The 9,156-nt window shown below is 41.7% G+C and overlaps 1 long non-coding RNA gene across 2 annotated transcripts; it reads left to right on the forward strand.

Annotated features, from left to right (window-relative positions):
• The first annotated feature begins 528 nt into the window (after positions 1 to 528).
• On the forward strand, positions 529 to 4,922 carry LOC128090853 (uncharacterized). 2 transcript variants are annotated; one of them, XR_008211121.1, is made up of 4 exons: positions 529 to 792; positions 1,016 to 1,128; positions 1,515 to 1,831; positions 2,916 to 4,922. It is a non-coding gene; the product is annotated as an uncharacterized LOC128090853 (long non-coding RNA). The 2 variants fall into 2 exon arrangements; XR_008211122.1 differs by having other exon boundaries at positions 1,515 to 4,922.
• Positions 4,923 to 9,156: the final 4,234 nt, after the last annotated feature.

The following is a 9,156-nucleotide window of genomic DNA, read 5'->3' on the forward strand; positions in this document are numbered from 1 at the left end:
CATTTATTGACTGGTTTGAAGGCTTTCAAATTTCAATTTAAGTGACCATTTCCAAGTTCTATTTTTAACACATTCTGGACTGCCCCATTTGGGTACCGCTGGAGTGACCAGGACACATTTAAGCTGGTTTAACCCGGGCTAGGATATCTGCCCTTGCTCAAGTCTCAAAGCTTTGCTTTCTGTAACTGTTTGAGAAACGTGAGGAATCCCCAAAATTAAGTCTTCAGTGACTTTCTGTCTTTCAGATCCATGACATTAGTTAACAGTTTGAGGGATCCATGAAACAAACATAAACTCTTACTTGGCTGTTTAAAATAAATGAATGCAGAAAGGCCTAAAAGTGAGCAAAAAAGCAGTGGCTGCCTTTTGAATATAAAGAGACCGCACATACACACAGGCCCACAAATGGAAATGCACAGGAGTTGCAACAGGAACCCAATTTGACCTTTTCTTTAGTTCCAGGAAAATCTTATTTATCTGGGATACCAAAAATGTTGCTGCCCCTCTTTTGTTTCTGTGAGGCTGGGAAACAGGAATCGAGCAGCAGGAGGACAAAAGCTATTCTTACATATTTCCCAGCTCAGCTAAACCCAGGACTGACTGGAAGGCCACCAGGAAAGCCTGGACTCTGGAGACCTCCAGCCCGATCCGGAGACTTCTGGACTCTTATCCACTGGGAACAGAAACACCGAGTCACACTTGGAGCCAGGCTCGGAAAGTGTCAAGAATAGCGTCTGGCACAGTATTTCTGTACTACCGCTTCCTGCCCATGCTGAAACAAGGAAGGATAAGGTATGTCATTTTTTAAACACAGTTCTCAAACCCCCGGTTTTGATTGCTTTTCTATTAAAGGTCAGGAACCAGGCAGCAGGGCTAATGAGATTGTGTGGGACGTAAGTCGTGGGTAGATGCAGCGTGCCCTCCCGTTATAGCAAGCGCTGCTAAGTGGATAAAGTGGGTGCTGGGGACCAGGTGCTGGGATGCTAGTCCTATTTCTGTTCTGCTTTTCTTGCAGTCCATGCAGCCTGCTTCATGGGTTTCTTCTACTTCACAAGGAGCATGCTGTGAAGGCTTTTTTGAGTCCCAGACAAATGCTTTGATATCTTCTGATAAACAGATACTTCAAAGGTGATAAGCATTATCATTTCTATAATGTAATACTGAAGGATGACTCAATACTGTTACCTATTCCAGAAGGATGCAGTTGTGTCTAAATCAAATCAATCTGTAATTTTTATATAAAATTAATGTTTCCATACTTTCTGTTTGTTGACATCCACAGTGAGGTTTACCCAGAACATTACTATAATAAAACCATTACAGTTCATTTCTACGTTGGTGCTGTTAATATTTAATAGACAATGTGACAGGTGTCCCTGTTTATGAGGCCATAATACATTGCCTGACTGAATAAACTATGAATGCTAAAGCGCTGAATAGTTTTTTTCCCTCGTGGGAATGTGACTATTGCTAATAAGGTGTCTTTTGTTTTGTCCTGTGTTGTCCTGGTTTAGGAAAGGACAAAATCTTCCAAACTGCCTGCCAGTCCTGCTTGCTGCATTCAGCTCCCAGTTTCTGTGTCACAGAAACCATCTCCCAAGACTTCAGCTACTTAACTCAGAAGCTAAGAGTGTCTACCTGATGTGAAGCAAGAATGAAATGGCACTATTTACTCTTGTCCATCTCAAAATTAATCTTTTCTTAAACAACATCAAGGAGAATGAGATGCTTTAGCTTTCTTCAGTTTGAAAGATGTTGTTGGGCTGCAGAGTAAGAGTATTATCTAAGTCTGACACAAGTCTGTAGAACTCCCAGAGCTGGGATGTGATGGGTAAGAGATTGTCTAATAACATAGTAGGCTCAGAGGCACCTGAAACGAAGCCAAGAGGAGCATCTGTGCTAGAAATTCCACCTCTTGATCACGGTTCTCTTTGTTCTACCTCTTACAGAATCTGAGCTTTCAATTTTGGTTTTCACTGAAAGGCTTTCCTGCTTATTCTAAGATGCTGCATATGGTATAAGGGGAAATAGACAGTCTTTGGATATTTCTCAGCTGAACACCTATGATACAAAATTGCAGAGAATGAAATTCAATAGCTGATGTTGTCCTACGTACTCATTTCTACACCTGTCAGAACTATAGCTAAGAAAGTAATAGTAGTTTACAGTTACATACATGTAATGTTACCCTCTTGCTTCTGTCTGTCCATATCAATCGGAGCCCATCAACTTAATATGTTAGCCTCAGGTGCTAAGGTGTTTTAGTGAACATGTTCCTCAAGGATGAATCTCTTCAAAAGTCCTGCTTGTGAAGTTAGTCTGAATGCATCCTTGAAGCAAATCCAGACGTTCAACAGGTCAGCCCTATGTTGCATTCCGCCTTTCCTTCATCAAATCGTTTTTTATCTGCCTTTTAGAATGCAGGTCATGATGAGTCCAAGACTATTCACCTTCCAGGGAAAAATTAAACAAGTACCAAAATCTCCACAAAGCTTACCTGGTTTTAGCTAAAATAGGGCCTGTAAAGAGACCAGTGAGACCCAATGGGGACTGGCCTAATGCCACCAGGAAAGGCAATGTGGCTGAGCACAGAACGGTATTTTTCTTGAGGGAAGGTAAATAGTAGCAGATCTGCTGGTATCTTCACTCTCCATGTTACAGTCTCAGTAATTTGAGGGATCATGATCAAGAAAGACAACTCTTAGCATCTCCATGGGTGCAGACAATGGTGCACATGTGAAAGGGAGAACAGCCCTGAAAAGATCATTTGGCTCTCAGGCAGCTCACAAACATACATTTCATTCTTTTGCTGATCCCTATCCAGAACGCTTCAACCATACTTTTTTTTCTGAGCAGGAAGTTATTGCTTGTATTAGCAGTTCATAACCTGCCCCATCACTTTCTTTGTTTTACAGGGAGACTGATGTGGCCTTGTCCACGTAACTCTCATCTGGAGCTCTGAGGAGTGAGCACTGAGTTTAGTGGAGCTATTAATTTATTTCATGATTGTGAGGAGAAGGGAAAATGGCATGCAATAACTTCTTTTAAATTCACTGACCTCATTTCTTTTCTGTTTCTTCTCTGAATAGTTATCTTCCACGCAAAATGAAAATTAAAATAACCACAAACCCTCAGCTCCTAGAATTACACAGTAAAGATAGGAGAATGTATTCCGAGCAACATCAGTTTATAATTAAAACATTTTTCTTTTACAAAAAGTGCCTAGGCTATTCTTGCAGGATATATTATTTTTCGTAAGATGCATTTTATGCAGATTTCCTTCTTGTTGGAGAACCAAATATTTAAACGCATTAAGACTCAGCAAATCATCTTCTTTTACTACCATTTTTATCTGATGCATTTGGGACTACACAGACTGCAGTGTTCTTTCAATTAGTGGTTAAGATCATCACTACATGCAAATGTTCCTCATAAATAGCCACAGGCTCTGCTTCTGCAGAGTTCTAAGCAACTTCAGCTCTTACCAGTATAAAATGCGAGTCTGGCAGTCATCCCACCTGTCAGAATCAGAAGGACAAAAAGGACAGAATTTCTTTTTCCTGCAACTGAGATGTTCTTGAAGATACAAGGAAGTTCTTATCACATTCATAATTTGAGCCATATCCATTTGAAACCACTACCCACCAATTTTTCTTTTTTCCAACTTCCAATGACTGGGCAATCAAAATCACTAGACCATTCACCATATTAGCGGTGATGGAACACTTCATTGGGAATTTTATGTTATCTGGCACTTTTCCTGGCATAGCAGGACGTTACTCTTCTATTTCCCCTCAGCTTTCACAAGGGCAACAAGCTTACTTCACAAACCTCCTCAGCCCAACCAAAACCAGAGCCTCTAGGTGATGTAATTCAACACAGTCTCATCAAAGCCATCCCGAGAAGACATGGGCAATGGCCTGGAGGTAGTTCAAAGCCTCCCAAGCACTTTCTGCTCTCCTGAACCATTTTATTCTGTCCACCTCAGCTCTTGCCCTGTCTCAACTTGTGCCTATTGTCTCCTCAGCTTCACAACTCACAAGATATGAAAAACATTTTGCCATGTTCTCTTCCTTTCTATAGCCAGCATTTCCTAATAGTCTGAGTGCCTCAAATTCTCAACAGCTGGCCTTTAAGACAGTTGCGGCTGTGGGTGCAGGGCTGGGTATATTGGCTATGGTCACGATTTATTTTTGGGATGCAGGAGTATGCCCACATTTTAGCAGCTGTGAATGCTGGCATGTGCTTGGGACAGAAAAGGTTTACATTGTCTGGATTCCAAGGGACTGATTTAGAGCAACTCATTTTGAGGCAGTTGGCCAGATAAAAGCCATGCTGGCTCCTTCCCTGCCATTTAAAAATGATATGGTCACAACTTCATCTTCCAGGCAGTTGCCCTCAAGAAAACCAGCAATTGCTCTGGGGCCTCTTTCTGTCTTGTGCCAATCCCTAGTGGGCAAAGGACAAGGGGCGGACGCTGTGGCTATTTACTTCTTTCTGAGATGGAGGTCTCCCCCAGCAGTGCCAGGGCTGGCAGGCTTCCCTGCAGGGACATGGGAATCAGAGCTGTACAGCTCAGCAGCTGAGCCTGTTGATGGAGGCATGATTTGTTGTTCGTTTTCCTTACGGTCAGCATCCCCAGACCATGGTGAGACAGCAGATGATTAATTTTTACACTTTTTGCAATGGTGACTAGCCCATGGAGCATTCTGCCCCAAACCAAAGAAAGATATGATGCAATGATTCAGGGAACAATTAAAACTGATTATCTTTTTTAGCAACTTTACTAATGACAGCAACAGCAGGAGAGTTTGCCCTCTCTGAGCATGCATTTCTCAGTGACATAATACATTTCAAGCTTTAAAGCACCCTCGTGGTTGTGATAAATGAAACAATTCAATAAATTAAACATTGCTCAAAGACAGATAGCTGGTGAGTGCTAGCTGACACTTGGTTCATGCAAGAATAAAACAGCAGAGGTCCCGAGGCTTCATGCAAAGCTCTGCTTTTGATTAGGCTTGCTTGTGGTGTGGTAGGAGGTTCTGCGACCTGCTTAAGCTGCCTTGCAGGACTCATCTCTGCCTCATCTGCTTTGGATTCACCGCATGACAAATGCTATCACCACTGCACAGCTGGCAAGAGAGACATGTCCTGAGGTCGCAACTCATGAAAAATCTGGGTGGGACAGCATATATTTTAGAAATGCCTGATGCAAATAAATTGCTGAAGCAGCCCCTTTTTGCATAATGGTTTAATTAACAACTGCCATGCTGCTGGGTTCGTATGATTCACCATTCTTATCAGAGGGCTGCTTTTCTGAGACAGGAACCTTCTCTTCCTGCAGTGGTTTACAGGGGTGATTTCTCTTCCTGCAGTGGTTTACAGGGGTGATTTCTCACTCATGCAAGGCCCCACTTCTCCCTTAGCCCCTAAGCAGCACAGTGAGGCAGGCAGTGAGTGGTCACACTCACTAGGAAGATCCTTGGCCATAGGGAGCAGAGGGCTTGGCTATTTGTGGGCTCCTAGCCTCTCCCCTGAGCAGGCAGATGGTTTTGTCGGGATTCTTGCATAGCAGGGTGCAGGAGCTCAATGCAAAGTCTCATAGTAGCCTGAACCCCACTTTTTATTCCTTGTTTCTGTTCCATTTCTGTTCCACGACCAAAATCATCTTTGTCCTGTACTGGGACTGGGAGAAAATGACAGAGTGTTCCTTAACAACTCAGCTAGAGCAGAAGATGACCCCACGTAACAGCACTGTCCACAAAAGAGACTTTGGGCAATGCTGCTATTGAGTGAAATTTCTTGAAACTAACACAATCCTCTACATTTTTAAAAGCTGTTTGGATTCCGAGCTTTTAAGCTCTGAGGGAATTGGACCATGCCTCTATCTAAACTGTAAATAATTTGTGGAGAGAGCTGTTTTTATCACTGTACTTCAAACAACACTCAGCATGCTACTGGAAGCAATTATATAAATAAATTATATAATATGACTTTGGATAACTTAAACACCGTGCTGAGCAGCCAATGGTTTAAAGTTGAAAGGTGCTGAAGTCAAATTTAAAAGCAGAGGGCTCTAAAAACATCAGATAATTCAGTCATATTTTTAATCCTTTTTCATTTTCTGTGGCGGGTGGCAAAATAGATAGACCTCTAAGTAAAAACTTCAGTGTTCTACAGAACAGATGTTTCTATATTACTTTCTCAATTGTGTCTAATAGAATATTATATGACATGCTGTAATAATAACACTTTGTTAAGAAACTTCTGCAGATACAAATTTACTTTTGATTAAACAAGTTGTGCTGGGACTTCAGTGTGTCCCAGTGTAATTAGATATTATTCTATTTTGGAACAGTTAAATAAACTGCACAATGAGCTACTTTAAGAAAAAAAATGAAGAATAACTTTCTTCCTAAAACTTCAGATAAACAAATTTAATGCTGAATGCTGCATGCTGTTGAAGTTCAAAATAAATCCTATTTCTCCACTTTAGCATAGTTTTTTGACAGTGGCAAAGCATTGGGCTCAAAATACAGGTTGCAAAGTGAGGGCTAACGTGAGCTCTGAGCACATAACAGATATGGTATACAGGACACTCCACAGATTTAAATCAATGGAGCTAAACAAACTGAAGTTTTGAGCATGAAGGACAAGATATATGCCTGTACTATAAGGCCAAGTCTATATGAAAAAAAAAAAAAGGAGTTTAATAGCAAGATCAGCTAGTTTTGAAGGAAATTATGCTACTGGAACTGGAGAGAAACAAACGTGAAATTACCATGGAGAAAGGCAGGCAGGCAATAGCAGTCTAGACAAAAAATCAGTTGATGCGAAAGATACCCTCTTTCTTACCATCAGTTTTCAAACATGCTGATTAAAATGTCTCTGTATAAGTGATTATGAAAGTCAGACTCTCCTACCACAATTATGTACTCCCTCTATACCTTGATTCATGATATCCAGAAGGCGTCTGGCAAGTTGAGTGGCAGTTTATGACCAACATTGTGCAGGAAGGTCAAGGAGAAACTGGGAATTCTGGAGAAAGCACAGCTTTAGGACTATAGGAACAATCTCATTAATACAGCATTTTTCATCACACCCATGGTAATAGGGAAAGTGTCTCTATTCAGGTTACTAGGTCAAAGCATCCTTGACATGGGTAACTTGATCATTAACTTCCTAGCACAAAGTCTGAACTGTAACATGTATTATTTAGCTGCATATCATATAACCTCAGTGTATCTGTGTGACGGAGTCCCCTTATCTGAATTATTAATATTAAATCATAAGTAGTTGCTAAAAAAAGGTGCAGGAAAGATAAAAACAGTGCCCTAATTAAGTACCCTCCCCTCAAACAGATTTACAGCTCCAAGGTGACAGTTGTGGCTCCACAGTCCAGAGGCAAGGTTGCTTGCCAAGGTTTAGAGGAAAGTAACTGAAAGGCAGCGATATGTTAAGGACCTGATTCCTTTAAAAGGGAAAAGACAAAATTTTAACTCACAAAAGCAAGCAAGCAGAAAGTCTACAGTGTAACCAGGTTCTCCAAAGGAGGGCATGGATATTATGCCTTCTCAAAGTATGAGGTGAATTCCAGGCTGAGGTCCTACAGCATGTAAAGAACAAGCACCATACTCAGCCTGGCATGAAGTTACTGCCTGGAGATGGAAGTGAGGAGATCATTAGCTCACACCAAATAAAGAAGTGAAGGGACCTGCCTACTGCTCGGAAAGGTTGCCCTCAGGTTGCTGGGAAAGGTCTGAGGAGAGACAAGATGGGTGACAGATGGCATCAAGGAAACACAAGCTGCATCAACAGCTCATTTGAGGAACATAAGGTCACATTCATAGTATTTGCTGATGAATGGGTAGATTTTACTGCACATCCTGGGCAGTCTACCCCATGCTATTAGGAATCATAAAGTAATTTAACACACGATGAGTGTGTAACTTGATACTAACCAAGTCTAAATCTCAGTTTCTGCAAAGAGTCACACCCTTCTGCTTAGACAAACTGCTGAATAATAAAAGTATTTGGACTCAGCATTCCATGACATTTGAAATCAAGGTTAAATGTCAGCTCTTCAGTTCAGACAGCTAGGGCTGGCCTAGGTGAGGCTGTCTGTCCCTGAGCGGGGTAGGGTCTGCCACACAGAATGAACTGCATCCCAGTTGGTAGGATCAACTTTATGGGTTTTCAGGCACACTGGAAGCTAATACCTGCTACTTGGGTAGAAACTTCTTCTCCTTCTATCTTGTTTATTTCACACAAAAAACCTTGAATTGCACTTTAAAATATTGGACAACATGTAACCTTAGGAAACCACATTCCCAGTGTTCTAACATATTTTGAGGCTTTGCTAATATGATATTGAAGTGTATGAGACATGCTGGATACCATTTGGTCTGAAGGAAACAACAGATGCCAGGTAAAATAAGAATCCAGTGCTGCCAGTTGCAGGGCCTGGAGGAAATACCAGAGATGTCAATGGAGCAGAGGACAGTGATAATTCTAGGCTATGTCTACACAGCTTGTCAAGCAAAAATAGGGAAAGTCCGATGCACCTCCTGACCCCACTCTTTGCATTTGTGCCGCCAACTCTAAAGTTCCTCTCAGTCAGGCTTTTGGTATCCACACTGCATCAGAAACTTGGAGCTATACATCGCATTTACTTCTAGGTCAAGGAACATCAGGAGCCACGTATGAAGGATTGCTTAGACATGGGCACAAGGGCAGATGGGATAGATGGTTGTCACCAAGGCACTTAAATTGCATCCATTCTGTCGGCACTACAGTCACAAAACATACCTCGACCCCCTCATGTCTTCCCTCACCCAGATACCTGCATGCCCTTTCATTCCTCCTTATATTCACATCTGAGTACAAGCACCAGAGATCTGTGGATAAACTTGGACTGAAGTGTAAGCCTAGGCCACTCTAGACAGGCAGTATTAAATATACCCTTAGTATTCAGAGAGATCTCCAGAGGATTCTTTCTGGCAGTGCTTTGGGTGGAGAAATTGAACTTCAGGTCAGAATTTACCCATGGTTCTGGCAAGGAGCAATTTCAAGTAATGTCCTCCAGAAGTATAAGAGCAAAAACAGAAGGCTGAACAATTTTCCCCCATCTCTAGGATTTCAAAGTGAATGACCCTT

This window comes from Tympanuchus pallidicinctus, unplaced genomic scaffold (genome assembly GCF_026119805.1).
Source record: "Tympanuchus pallidicinctus isolate F22 unplaced genomic scaffold, pur_lepc_1.0 scaffold5, whole genome shotgun sequence".
NCBI lineage: Eukaryota > Metazoa > Chordata > Aves > Galliformes > Phasianidae > Tympanuchus > Tympanuchus pallidicinctus.